At 34.4% G+C, this 15,385-nt stretch overlaps 1 long non-coding RNA gene across 2 annotated transcripts; it reads right to left on the minus strand.

Moving 5' to 3' along the window:
* Positions 1-5,154: 5,154 nt before the first annotated feature.
* Positions 5,155-6,488, minus strand: LOC136779335 (uncharacterized). 2 transcript variants are annotated; one of them, XR_010823560.1, is made up of 3 exons: positions 6,181-6,488; positions 5,840-6,107; positions 5,155-5,703 (listed from the first exon to the last, which is right to left on the minus strand). It is a non-coding gene; the product is annotated as an uncharacterized lncRNA (long non-coding RNA). The 2 variants fall into 2 exon arrangements; XR_010823561.1 differs by having other exon boundaries at positions 5,155-5,484; positions 5,574-6,107.
* Positions 6,489-15,385: the final 8,897 nt, after the last annotated feature.

Consider the following 15,385-nt stretch of genomic DNA (forward strand, 5'->3'; position numbering starts at 1 on the left):
TTATTTTCATAATATTTTTTCTAGCATTATTAAATATACAAAATTTCAGAAAAATTCACTGTTAACAATTATAGGAAATATTTTATAGCTATACCAAGTAAAATGAGTTTTTATATTCATAACGCGATCTGGAAAGAGTTAAACTATATAAACGGCATATCCCTGATATATTTATTCCCGACAAATACTTTAGGAAAACTGATGATTGAATAATGATTTTTCTTTTACACATTAATGTTATAATTTATCTACATTTTATAAGGTTTTCAGAAAGCTCTATTTAGCTTATAAAATGACTTCGTAAAATATAAAAAATAATAAACGCTCATTTTTCCAATTACATGGTTTGCAAGAAGTTTAAATATTTTCCAATTTTTTTTCGTAAATCTGCAGCAATTTACAGTAAGGTTTGATATTTTCTCTATAATTTGTTTGAATGAAAACTGATATACGAAATTTTGTCGCCAAATTACAGATTTAAAAATAAAATATACTTATGTGATTATACACCTTTCTTTAAACATTAATTGTATATACATGCAAGTAATTTCCCTTGGTATTAAAATTATTAAAATTTTTTGGACAAGGGAGATATTGACTAAAAACGAGCGCGCCCGCGAAAAGGACAGTACGATTTTTATCTAAAATTTTTTACATTGAGTTAGACTTTATACTAATTTTTGGTAACCAATTAATTTAGCTTTTAATAAACCCAATTTATCATATGATATGTAAAGTATAGAAATTATTTTTTAAAACTTATATAATTATTTTGTAATTTTTTTAATGGTGCTGCTAAATAGGAACAGTATGTTATCTCCTCTGAAATTGATGTATACATTTTTTAATATCGAATTAAATAAACGACACATTTTTCATTATGCAAAATACGATTAAAGGTTGCAAGAAAAACCGTATAGTTTTTATCTACATAAGCACACATTATCAGTTTCGTTTTTGAACGTTTCATTATTATCGCGCTAAAAGAAGGATATGTTGTGTAGAGAGTCATAGAAAAAGGGGTGGGGATAACTCGAGGTGACTCTTAACCGAGGACAGTGACACAATGTTAACTGGGGAACTATATATTACTATATATAGGAAACAAAAAAGATAGCCGGCCTTGCTACAATTTTTCTCTTAAAACAATGGCGACTATTAAAAAATTAACAAATGTACAATACGATGATAATTATATATATGAGAAAAATAAATCGTACGTGAATAAAAAAGGCGAAAGAATAATGTAAGTATAAATTGTAATATTTTGTTGATAATTAAAAAATAAAATATTGGTGAAAAAAGCAAAATACTAGCAAAGAGAATTGTCCGAATTTTAATTTAGACATGTTACATGTATACTTATTTGTGATCCGTCTTTATATTGAAATGGGTATAAGTCTAGGTTTCATAAATAATTGCTCGATTGTAACATTCTTCAGAAAATTCTACATTTACATATAAATAAAGTATTATAATTGAGTTTTGTAATAAAATGAACTTATAAATTATACTCTGCAATAACATTTTAATCTAAATTAGGAAACATATATAGTATTATTTTCTTTAGATATTTGAGGTGTCCAAAAAAAGAATGTCAGGGAAGCGCATATTTAATAAACAACAAATTTATGAAAAAAAAAGATCATTCTCATCCAACTGATCAAAATTATCGAAAAACAGCATCATTTCGACAGAATTTATTTGAGAATATACAAGTATCAGGAAGTTCATCAAGTTTGAAAAGTATATATAATTTATCAGCGCAAAAGTGAGTAGAAATTTAATATTCAATTAAATTGAAAAAATTGCAAAAATAAAATATTTTTGAATTATAACACAGAGAACCGGAAGGGGCTGAAAATACAACCTATCCTAAAATAAGAAAAAATATGAATAATTGGCGAAAAACGAACAAAATGCCACGTATTAAGAATTTGAACAATTTAGAACGAGTTATTAATAATAAGGAAAATGATAAATTCTTTTCTTATGAAATTAAGAATAAGAAGTATAAATTAAATATCTTTATTAATCAAAATGGTGATGATTTTTCAATTATATTTTACGATAAAAATCTGTTAAAACTGTCAAAAAATGTAAAAACCATCTCCGTCGATGGAACGTTTAAGACAGTCCCAAAATTTGATAATTTATACCAACTATTAACAATAATGGGGTTGTTTAAAGGAAAAGTAATTTCTTTGAATTTGAAATACATTACCTACCATTAATATATACTTTAATTAAAATCATTCATCAATATTTTTTTTAACAGTTTATTCCTTTGGTTTGGGCACTTATGTCATCGAAGAGAGAACAGTCCTATGTTCATTTATTTGCTTTTATAAAACAAGTTATTGCACCCCAAATTAAACCTTCTGTAATAATCACAGACTTTGAGCAAGGTCTGCAGAATGCTCTTAAAATATTATTCCCACAAGCACATGTACAGGGTTGTTATTTCCATTATGTACATGTAGGTAACTATATATATGTTACAAACATTATATTTCTTTATGAATATCAAATAAACATGCGAAATTAAATTTCTGTTACAGAATATTTTAAAGAAAATTAATAGATTAAAAATTTTTAAAGCGAAAAAAACAATAGCACCTATTATTTTGTGTAAACTCAAACTATACATAAGAAAATTATTAAATCTGCCTTACTTACCAAAGGATTTAATTGAGGAAATCTATGCTAAAATATACAATGAAGTAAGAATAAACGAGGAGTTATTTGTAACATTACGGCCGTTGTTGTTTTATTTGAAGTCGTATTGGTTACGTAAAGTTACTACAAATACTATAAGTATATTTAAATCAAAAACTCCTACTAATAATCCACAAGAGCGTTACCACAGGATGTTAAATGAAATGATCGGCAAACGCCCCGAAACTACGACTTTTATATGTAAGATAATTTTGAGCTTATAACTTAAAACATATATACTATTCTTTTAGATGATTTAAGTACTTGTATATAATAATATATTATATTACAGCTAAATTAATGGAAATTATTAAAATATACAACTTAGAAATTTGTCAGTTAAAACGAGGGAGTTGTATATCGAAAATTAATAGAAAAAATAACTACGTTTTATACGAGCACTTTTTAAAAGAAAATTGGAAAACATTTGATAATTATCATACATTAAGTAAAAATGAACAAATCAATGAAGCTCTATTATTTTTAAATTTAACTTGTTTTAAAAACAGAAAATTTATAAACGCTATCAAGAAAATATGTACCAATAAAAGTAAGAGTATTTCCACTTTATTTTACTTAATGAAAGAAATATTTAATTAACCGACAGAACAAACACACTTGCCTAAAAATTGACTATATATACATATTAGAGTTTGAGGATAGTATTGATTGTGATTAACGGTCATCAATAAAAAACTTCCTTAATATTCACAATAATTTATTATATACTTATCGTTACACGCGGAGAAAATTCAATACTGACTTCTTCGATTGCTTACCTCTAATTTTATACCTCAGCTTTTGTTGCCACGAAGTAGCTCTTCCCTCGAGCGTAAACAATAATTGGCTTAAATTAATTAATCTGCTTGAATTCTAATATATATATATATTAGGGTGATCGTTAAAAAAAAATTTTTTGGCGGATCCTTAAAAAACACTAGTTTTTGATGAGAAACTACAGTCGTTGAAACCTGCGGCCTGACAAATGATGGAAATACGTGCGTCAATGCGATCAAATACAATTTTCGAAGAATTTTACAGTTTTTCGCAGATAACTTATTAAATATTCGATTCTATAAAAAGATGCATATAACCTTTTCTCTGAAGAATTAAATTCTACATAATAAAGGTTCTATATATTTTTCTTCTAGAATGCATACTAATCGAGATATTCCTGAAAAATCGATCCTCTTTTTCGTTTATACACATTATATTGATATGTTTATATGAATAATTATTTTTAGTTTACCGTACAATTAACATATTTGATTAAATTAAGAGAAATAAAATGTGTAACTACAGAGAAATAAGAATAACTACTCATAGGAGCATGTCAATATAATGTGTATAAACGAAAAAGAGGATCGATTATTCAGGAATATCTCGATTAGTATGCATTCTAGAAGAAAAATGTATAGAACCTTTATTATGTAGAATTTAATTCTTCAGAGAAAAGGTTATATGCATCTTTTTATAGAATCGAATATTTAATAAGTTACCTGCGAAAAACTGTAAAATTCTTCGAAAATTGTATTTGATCGCATTGAGGCACGTGTTTCCATCATTTGTCAGGCCGCAGGAGGTTTCAACCACTGTAGTTTCTCATCAAATACTAGCATTTTTTAAGGATCCGCCAAAAATTTTTTTTTAACGACCACCCTAATATATATATATATATATATTTAGCCAATTATTGTATACTAATATTATTTTCAAATAAATTTATTAATATCTTTATATACCCAGGCTTTTATCACAAAACTATATAATAACGTAACATTCTTACTCAGTTTTATTTTAAAACAGTAAAAACGATTTTTTGTTTAATTCCTAAACTTCGAAAAAGTCTTCAATATCTTCAAGAGTTTAAGAAAGGTGTTATATTTACAGCAATAAAACGGACTCTTACATTTTTTTAAAGGAATCATCTGTGCTCTAGCAAGGAAATTTTGCTACAGATGGAGATTATCCTGATAACCATCTAATTGCAGTTTAGGATTAATCGATACGCTTATTGGCTAAAACACCTGCAGATAATCGTAAAATTTTCGACATCATAATCGATGTAGGCAAGACTCAGCAAGAATTCACAGTTAGCATAAAGAAATCTTTTGTAAATACACTTTATGACAGCAAAAATTGGTTTTCCAAGAATAAAAAGACATAACAATTTATTGAAAAACCTAATTAAACTGTTATAAAATAGAAGTAAAAAATATTTCTCTTACTAGTTGTAGAATATTAAAGAGTTAAATTTTACATTGTAAAATTGATTACATTATACTAATTATTTCAATATATATCTTATTTTATTAAACTTTTTTTCCTTTTCAGAGCTAAACATTCAATTTATAAGCTCAAAATGTGTAGCAGCTATTAAAGGAAATGGCACTATAATGATTTATAAAAAATATTTAATGGTTTGAAGATCTTCAGTTAAATTCAATGTACATAATTATTTTATTATATTGTAAATAATTATTAATGATAAATTTTATTTTATATTATTTTATGAATCTAGCTTATTTTCATATATATCTAATCCAACATTTTCTTTTTCAGAGCTGCATGATGGCCAATTTTGTTACTATTACACTTTATGAAAAGTATTTGTTTTTAAATAACACATGATTTCATTTTTTGTGCATATATTTCCATTATTGCTGACAATTATTTTGCATACTGTCTCTTACTTTGTAATTTTAATAAATTGAATGGCACTTCTTATTTCTTGTTTAATATTATATTAGTCCTTATTGCTGCATCCTGTAACCAAAATTCATAAAATGACAATGTCTTAAAATATGAGATAATAGTATACATGAAATTAAACATTCTAACTGCACTAGTACAACCTCAGCTAGCTTTGCATGCAGCAATGCACTTCAATAAGTAAACATCATAAAGCAAAAGCTTTTATAAAATGTTATTTTAACTCTGTCATTTGAATGCTTGGAGTGGTGTCATATAGTGTGAGCTATGGTTCTGTAAGTATGAAAATATTCAGTGAAACATACCTTATAATAGAATTAATTTTACACATTTTCTTCAGGCACATTGCTCTGTGCAATGTTAGTTGGGCTAGTTTGAATGTAAGAAAGGACGTTGAATGAAAACTTACCAATGCGTAATTAATATAAAAAATTTTTATCATATTGCGTTGAAGGAAAAAGAATGAGAGAAAGAGTTGAGTGAGTGCCTATTTTCCTTTAAGACAATTGTAATTAATTTTCATTATCTATTTAGAATCGTATTAAATTGCTGCATATGAAAGGCGTAACAGCTGTAAGAAAATATCCACGTACATGATTCTCTCATACCTTTTATACATATGTACGTTAAAATGAACATTTTAATGATCCTAATCGACTGGATTGGTAGTAAAGCACCTAAATAATATATAATACATACTTTATTGATATAAATTTAATAAATTGATTCAATTAGATTAATGTAACTTACATGACATTTATATATATAATGGTCCACTGTAATATCTATATATTTCAATCATTAAATATTGAATGGAGGTAAGCCTTGGCATCAGTTCTATACGTTTAATTAAATTATTTCTTAAACTCTATTTCTATTTTCCACAATATTTTATTAATATTCATTTAATTAACCTAAAACAAGAATAATTATTCACAAAGTAATTGTTCTTCTACGTAATAATTGTATTCTCTTATAAAAGAAAAGTATACTTATCCAATATTCCTATACATTTAATTAACAAATTTTAATTCCCATTTATTGTTATTTAAACCCTATTGAATAGAGAGCTGACATATTTTAATAACATAAATATATATTTTATTTTTGGAGAGACTGTACTGAACTGACAGTTTCTGTTGTCAAAGTTGCCTATACTGATAATTCGACGTCATAGATTACGTAATAGCATAGACGAGAATGCGTCGGGTCTTCAAATTTTTCGGGCATTTTTCCTACTACCTCTCAAATGCTACATATCTTATAGCGTAGTATCCCAAAGGCTACACATCTTATAGCGTAGTGTCCGAAAGGACACTACGCTATAGGATAGGACACTACGTAGTGTAATTACACTACACTTGGCAACGCTGGTGTAAGGCTAGCTTTCTTCCTAAAAATTTTTGGTTTTCGTCCACCTCAAAAACGCGGGATAATGGTACGGCTCTATTTCTCAACCGATTTCAATGTTTTTGGGCTTGTTGGAATCGTTAGGTCTGGCACCTCGTCATTAAGAAGCCCGATTTTTCGATTTGTTTTGCGTTTAAATATTATTAATGCGAATTTTTAAACAATTTTATTTTCTTTACATCTTTTGGAAAATGCGGCTTTATTTATGACAAAGTGCGAATCCTAACGATTCCAACAAGCCCAAAAACATTGAAATCGATTGAAAAATAGCGCTGGACAATTCTCCCTCGTTTTTCGTTCCGTAATGTTGGCTACAGAGGGCTTGAGGGATCCCGACGATCCCGTTAACAAAGACTATCAGCTGTTATATATATGCTATTCACTAACATTTTAAATTCTTTAAATATCGATTGGCAACAGTATGTGATTCAAAGAAAACGCTTATAATTTCGCAAACAGTACTAAGTGATTTAAGTAATTTGTTAGTCGTCTTATTCCCTGTATGAATTCACATACAACGAAAGTGCATGAGCTACATTCATTTCTTCGATACTCACTCATGCAGTCGATCAAAATTTGAATTTCAATCTCATCTTAGACCATTCATCCCATTTACAAATAGTATTCGATGCATCCATTTCAAACGTTCGTGTATTGCTCTTCCTACATAAGTGGTCTTACTGTATATTTCAGTCAGAAGAAACTTATTGTTTTCAGATTTTAATGTTATGTCATTCAGGCAGAGAAATTATTTGTATATTTTTTCAAGTTAATTGCGAATCAGCAGTTTTTCTTTCAAGGCTTTAGAATTGATACTTATTTTTGAAGATTGCTCTTTCAACTTTTTCTTCAATTCATTGCATTCTTCCGCTTTATCATAATATTTTCGCTGTATCGCAGAAAAATCGTTATATGAATTTCTTAATTTCGTAAGCAGCATTTTTGTTTTAGGAGATAGCGGTGCATCCAACGAAATTCCCACGTTTTCTGCCATCTTCTTTAAACTTAATCGTTTTGTTGAATCTATATAAATTATAATCAGTGATATATAATAAGAACAGGATCATTCTTGAAGTTTACCAAACAAATAAAGTGATACATAATTTACATACTTGATGGTCGCTGCTTTATTTTGGCATTCGTATTTGTTGTCAAATCCTTTCCAATTCCCTGCAGAATATGGGTATTAATAATTTTGTAAATGTATTTTTGTTGTGACAAGATCCAGAGTTAACATTATTAGCATGCGACCCATTTGCATCATTTCAATAAATGAAAATTTAGTTTTAACGACACTGAAACTAGCAGTCGGAGCCAACAGCCGCGTGCTCAGATGTAGGAGCTAATGGATAATGGGGCCACCGTCATTTCAGTAATGAAAGCCATCGAAATTGGATTTGAAAAGGTACACGGATTTTCTAAAAATCATTGTTTTAAGGAATAAATATTGAAATTTTGGTACCCTCTCCCAGAAGAAATGTTATTAAGCTTTTTTAAAAAAAAGCCGCCAATACAAGTTTCGTAAAAATTAATAGACAAGCTATGCCGATTTTAGCCCCCCCCCCCCCCTGTCCACTCGGATCAGCCTGGTTGCGAGGTAGTGGGGGGAGTCAAGAAATGCTAAGTGGTGGTGGTGGGGGAAATCGGAAGCACCACGTGGGCTCGCAGCAAGTAGTGGCGAGAGGGTTGCGGGGGGTGCATGAGGATACTTGCAGCCTTTTGACGTCACACCCCCACTCGTCTGACGTCAGGTCCCAGTAGGTAAAAGCAGTTTCCTAGATGGTAAAACAGATTCTCCCTGCGTTGTTTTTTTCGCTCGCGTAACCTTGAATCTTTGCAGCATGTTACTGACCCCGCTGAACACACTTTACCCTAAATGTAGCTGAGTGTGTTACTTTTTTCATAGCTCAGCAATTTTTAAACTAATATATAATAGCATGTGCAAATATTTGATTTATTCATTGAGTGCTTGGAGTGCAACTTACTGTCCAGTACTCTCTCTCGAGTAAATAAATCGTTTGAGGGAGCAGGGACAACAGTTTAACACAATTTGTCCAAAAAATCCTGAAGATTGAAACGATGGCTCCAACATTTGTGGATTTTCAAGGTTTTCGATTGAAAGATAAATCATTCATAGTGAAAGAATTTGCAGTCTTACGCGATGGAAAAGTGTTTCACATTTTATTTTCACCATCGTTTCCATATACATGGTTAAATGAGGCGGAGATAAAGCAATCAAAGTAAGTATAATTGATTTTCCAAATATATATCTTTTTAAGTGATGAATTTCTTATTTTTCATTCTATCTAGCTGGTTATATTATAATCATCACGGTTTAAATTGGATGGATGGTTATTCACCTTGCTGTAGATACAAAGAGGTTATAAGGAAATCTGTGAGTTCAAATGAGGATGAAGAGATTTTCGTGAAGGGACTCGAAAAGAAGAATTGGCTTAGTAATATCTACGATTTTGTTATAAGTGATATCGATGAATATGAGTGGGATGATTTTAGACTGAAAGATAGTAATAGCAATACACACCTACCTACATGTCTAAACCATAATGTTATGTGTGCATTGAGGAATGTTTATTATATGAAATTTATGTATGAGAAAAAAGGAATAAATAAATTAGCTTGAAAATTCTATCTGCATTATTGTATCAAACTCCTGCAGTATTCTTACTGTTCTGATTCATGACACGTGTTTAAAATGAAGAATCAGCATATTGGATATCTGATATCTGATATTTTTCCATTTTTATACGATTTTAACATACACACATACACACAAATAGATGACTAAGTATATCAATTTTCATCTTCATACGAATTATAAAAAGATTCATCGCGGGTGAAAAGTTTCATTATCGTTTCACCTAGCGATTTATTGTTGGACACGAAGCAACTTATCAGAGATCTTCCAGTGATCATATATTTACAAAATGTATACCGAACTTCGAAAAAAGTTTAGCTCAATTAGAACAGAGCATGAATTCTCTACATGGGTTCGCGAATGTTGCGATTATATTCAGGAGTTAAGAAATATTGATCGAAATGCTTCAGTAGGTACGCGACAGAAACACTTTGCCGAGATCGCAAGCATTAAATGCCTCCTCCTCCGATCGACAAAGGATAAGAGTTTCATTAAATTTGGTTCTGGCTCCAATGCTACGGAAGGACTCATTTGGGAGGAGCTTGAATCAGCGTTTAATAGTCGAATATGCAGTGGTATGGTGATAAACTCAAATTATATAGAACCACGTCATTTTCTGTTAAATGTAGAAGAAATTATACATACCCGTGTAAATATAGTATTCTGTAGTGTAAATTGTGTAAAAATAAACTGTGTGTTAAATGGTCAATTTATTAGTAAGGATATTTAGTGATGATAAGAACATTAGTACAAAAAATAGTGTTTTATATAGGACTGATAATTTTAGCGATTGGTATAGGCAAAATATTGTAGAGACAATATTGAATGACTTGAGTGAGTTTCAAGAACGCGATAGTGGATGGGCTCGGGAAAGAATATTCAATTTGATAGTCAATATAAATCATTATAATCCACTGCGTGCTGGATGTGGAGTCGAACTACCGCCCTGTATAATACATAAAAGGGCTGTGATAAATATTGACAATGACGATAGTGCATGTTTTGCATGGGCTGTGACGGTAGCGCTTTTTCCGGCAAAACTACCCGCCAAAACCTACCGCACATCCTCCTATCCGCATTATCAATCTGTTTTAGACGTTGGAAGCTTAACCTTTCCAACCACTCTGAAACAGATCCCGAAATTTGAATCGGATAATGACATTTCAGTCATTGTGTTCACAATGGAGGAGGAAAATGAAAGCAAAACTGAAATAAACATCACACCTCTTCAGCTAACGAAGAAGAAGCGATCGAGACATGTTAACCTCCTTCTTATCACAGATGACCAAGGAAATGCACACTTTCTATGTATACGAAATCTTTCTAGATTAATAAGCAACCAGACAAATAAAAGGGGGCATACTATTTATATTTGTGAACGGTTTGTAATGGATGTACGAATATATTTATACATAATTATATTCATACTAAAATCATATTCATTGTGACGCTACTGGCTATCCTTAGGGATAGTATAGAAGGGGAGGGAGGAGTGATCCCTCACCGATCGCGTTCGCGTCCCAATAGGCGACTTCCTACAAGACCCGGGCGCCTTCGATGTACTTTGGATAATACCCGAATATTTATTTATACAGAGGGGGTTCTAATCCTCGTACGCGAATATCTGGGATGGGGTGCTAATACAATAACTCAATAACTGCGGTCAAACTCTCTTTATTATAAAGTCGGTTATCAATACAAGACCCGGTTCGCTTTACTCGTTCTTGGGGTGTTACGCTAGGTCCTAAATGTGGACGCGGCCTAAGTAGTGCGAACGCGGCTGAAGTCCCGATGACGTACTAGCTAACCTCGCGCTCGAGCCGCTAGTGGCGTTCGCGGCGGTCCCACCGAGTCGCGCGGTACTCGCGCGCCACCGGCGGATTCCTCAGTTAACTACTACGCGGCGCTACGCGGATAAGTCCCTCTTCCCGCGCGTGCGCGTTACGAGACGGTTATTCGCACTCACTCCGTTCCCGCGTACTCAAACACAACAACGACCCGGATTGTTTACTCCCGAACGTCTAAGGTCGCGAGTCCTCCCGATAATTATGCTAAGTCCGCGGCCTTGACTGACTGAAGGGAACGTTCCTGTCAACGGTCAAACGCACAACGAATCGATGTAATCGCGAACACTTCTACTAATTCGCGTTTTTACACTTTAGGATATTCGTTATCGGTCCGACGGAATGACCACTCCGCTAAGTTGCCCGCTTACCCGTGACAGGTGAGCTGGGCCAGCGGTTCCCTATAAAACCGTTCGGTGCTACGACCCCTAAAGCCCTAGCACACCCCGGGACGTCACAGGACTTTACTACAAAACGAATAATCACCCTAATTTCTGCTTACAAGGGCTGGCTCTCTTCTATCCCTCTGCTCTCTCTCTCTGTCCCTCTGCTCTCTTTCGGTCCCCCTCTCTCTCTCTTCCTCCCTCGCCTCAGCCTCTCCGTCTCTCTCTCTCTCTCTCTCTCTCTCTCTCTCTCTCTCTCGCCCTTAATTCTCGCCCTTAGGGCAGTAGGTTTCCTCTGGCCGGTATGGATTCGTGGCGGTGGCAGTCGCTGCACTTTTTCGTGCCTTCCAATTTCAGTCCGGTAGCGGCTGTCACTTCTGGGGTTCGTACCGGCTGGGGGAACTCAGATTCTGGCACTATGTGTCACTTATGACTTCTAAACTACGTGTATCGGGGCAGTCCGCGGAAGCAGGTAAGGCCCTGCGCCTGTCCCGCCGCTGCCCCGCTACACCCATCGCGCGGCACTAGGGAGCCGACAAGTTATCGATCCTAGATCAATACTTATCGGTTGATAACTCCCTAGTTCGTACGCGACCCGCCTATATAGCGCTTGAGATTAGCAAAGCGCTAGATGGCAGCTATAGTAACGTTGCGAGAACGCAACGTTACATCATTTTTTTATTTAGCTGTCTACACTATATTCATACGGCAGATAAACTTCAGGTTCATGAGAGGGATTGTGTGTAGCTTAATGACAACATCCGTGTCATACTGCCAAGGAATGCAGAAGACTGTTGGGTATCTTTTGTAACGTTATTCCCGTCAGTGTGAGGGGCCACTCACACTACGGGTTTTCCCATTACCTTCGCCCGTCCTTATTTATCGGTATCAGGGCGCCAGTTGGTCAGTTGGGTGGCCAACAACCCTACGGTATCATTTGAGTCTTTCGACTCCATTTTCTACGCATCTTATACGGCCCTGCGGCCATGCATTTGGACGGTAGCAGTAGCCAGGGTCGCTCAGTATGCTAGGTCGTGGAGAGAGGGGAGGGTTCCTTGCGGAAGTCCGAGCCTCGCAGACGTATCTGCTGAGGGGCATATATTTATCCCTCACCACCCACACACAGGTGGTGGTGAGGAGTGCGGGAACATGCGGTATCATTGCCAAGCATAGAGTTTGCCAGGAGCGGACCACCACGGAGGCAATGTTCGCGGCCTGTCCAGCCATAGCGCAAGCCTATGGAATTACGGAGGGCACCGGGACACACTCCAACGGGCTAACTACGCCCCTGCACAACCCACTATGCATTGGCCAGTATTCAGTCATGACGTACGTGCAGGCTGGCCTATAGCACACGCCTCACGTACGCCAACGGACCCATGGCTGTCTGAGTGCCACGTCACGCGCTCACCAGCACGCACGGACACATCAGCACAGTCCCATGGTCGCGTTCCGACTGCCTGCTATGGCAGTCTGCGCACGACATTCGCGCAGCCTGCTTGAAGCGCGTAACTAGCGTTCAAGCCAGACTCGATGTTCTATCTCCCCTCCTCGTGGGGACTTATAGACATAGTCATTCTTTTTAGGACTCCCCGAGGCCGCTTTTCCTTATCTCAGGTTGCCTGGGTTGTTTGGCATGGCCCTGCCTTACTTCTCAGGACAACCTGGACATCGTTTACTGGAGCGCCGGTCTTTTCATCCGGGCCTCTGCCTGTCAACGGGGTCTATCCTTGACATTAGCTATAATCCACTCGTGAGCCTATCTCACGAGTCGGTAACGTAGGGATTAATAATATCCACTGTTCGGTAGCTTTTATACATTTTATTCGGTATTTCGCATACGTAACGGGGAACTTCGTTACACTTTTATGAACCAGAAGAACAGTGAAAGAGTGCCGTTTGTCGTCTATGCAGACTTTGAATGTTTACTACAGAAAATTGACCATAGTAGTAATAGTAATAGTAAAAATAGTTACGATTATCAGAAACATGTACATTTTAGTGTAGGTTATTATTTAAAAAGTGCTCGTGATGCGTCACTCTCATTTTATAATTCACATCGAGGTGCTAATTGCATCGAATGGTTCGTATGCGAGCTCGAGATCATTGCACGCATCGTCAGCAAAAAATTGAAGACTGTAATACCGATGAATACTCTTAGTGATGTTGAAATTTCGCGGCACTACAGTGAACCTAATTACCACATTTGTGGAAAACCGTTTCTTCCAAATCAAGTGCGTATTCGCGATCATGATCACCTAACTGGTAGATATAGAGGACCGGCTCATAATAATTGCAACTTAAACTTTAAAGACTCGCATGTTATTCCCGTAATTTTCCATAATTTATCTGACTATGATTCACATTTTATTTTTGAGGCGATCGTGAATACGCTTGAGGGATCGGTATATCTGCTGCCTGTAAATAAGGAAAAATATACTTGATTTAGTAAATATCTGCGAAAGTATAATATACAGCTAAGATTCATCGATTCGTTCAAATTTATTGCATCCAGTTTGGATAAATTGAGTTCATATTTGAATAGATCTCAGCTGAAAAATTTAGAGTCACAATTTTCGGAATTAAGTATTGAACAGTTCAGCCTGCTTACGAGAAAAGGTATTTTCCCTTACGATTATGTGGATAACATTAGAACATTACTCGTTTGGAAGAAACGGTTTTACCCGCACGAGAGTTGTTCTACAATAGACTGTCCGATAGCGATATCACGGAAGAAGCATATAATCATGCCAAAGAAAGAGGTATGGACCAAATTCTCTGTGACAACACTTGGGGAGTACAGCGATCTTTATTTAAAGACCGATGTTTTCGAGAGTTTTCGAGAGTTTTCGCGATAGCTGCATGAAAAATTATAGTTTAGATCCCGCTCACTATTATATGCTTCCAGGCTTTACTTGGGACGCGATGCTCAAGCATACACTGTTCAAAACTGAATCATGTACAGGTATAGTTTCTGCTTCCCTATACTATCTTGTAGCAAAAATGCTTCTCGCAAAATTGATTCATGTCCATCTCAACTCCTCTATACTATCTTATAGCAAAAATTTAAAGACAACAGTAGACGAAACGCGACATCGACAAATATGAAGATGACTTTTTAGACGTAGTAAAAGTATTATCCAGAAAGCATATTATTTATGTTGGAAACGTAGGGATGTCGAAAAATGGAATGGAAAATAATGCAAATATGGTGCATATATATAATATTATTTATCAAGTATAAAAGGGAAGAGATTGGATGAAATTATCAGCCTATAAAGAGGAAAAAGCATCAGATAAGTATTGGGAGCAGTAAGTCAGAAGAAAGATGAATTTAACAAAGCAAAATATTCTTTAATCTTTCTTTTGATTTACTGCTCCCGATACTTATCTGATGCTTTTCCTTCTTTATAGGCTGAAAATTACATCCGATCTCTTCCCTTTTATACTTGATAAATAATATTATATATATGCACCATATTTGCAATATTTTCCATTCTATTTTTCGACAACCCTACGTTTCCAACATAAATAATATGCTTTTTGGATAATGCTTTTACTAAGTCCAAAACGTCATCTTCATATTTGTCGATGTCGCGTTTCGTCTGCTGTTGTCTTTAAATTTTTGCTATAAGATAGTATAGAGGAGTTGAGATGGACAT

The sequence above is a fragment of the Prorops nasuta genome, unplaced genomic scaffold (genome assembly GCF_024137725.1).
Source record: "Prorops nasuta isolate Cenicafe-Biocafe unplaced genomic scaffold, Cenicafe_Pnas_1.2 PNAS00016, whole genome shotgun sequence".
NCBI lineage: Eukaryota > Metazoa > Arthropoda > Insecta > Hymenoptera > Bethylidae > Prorops > Prorops nasuta.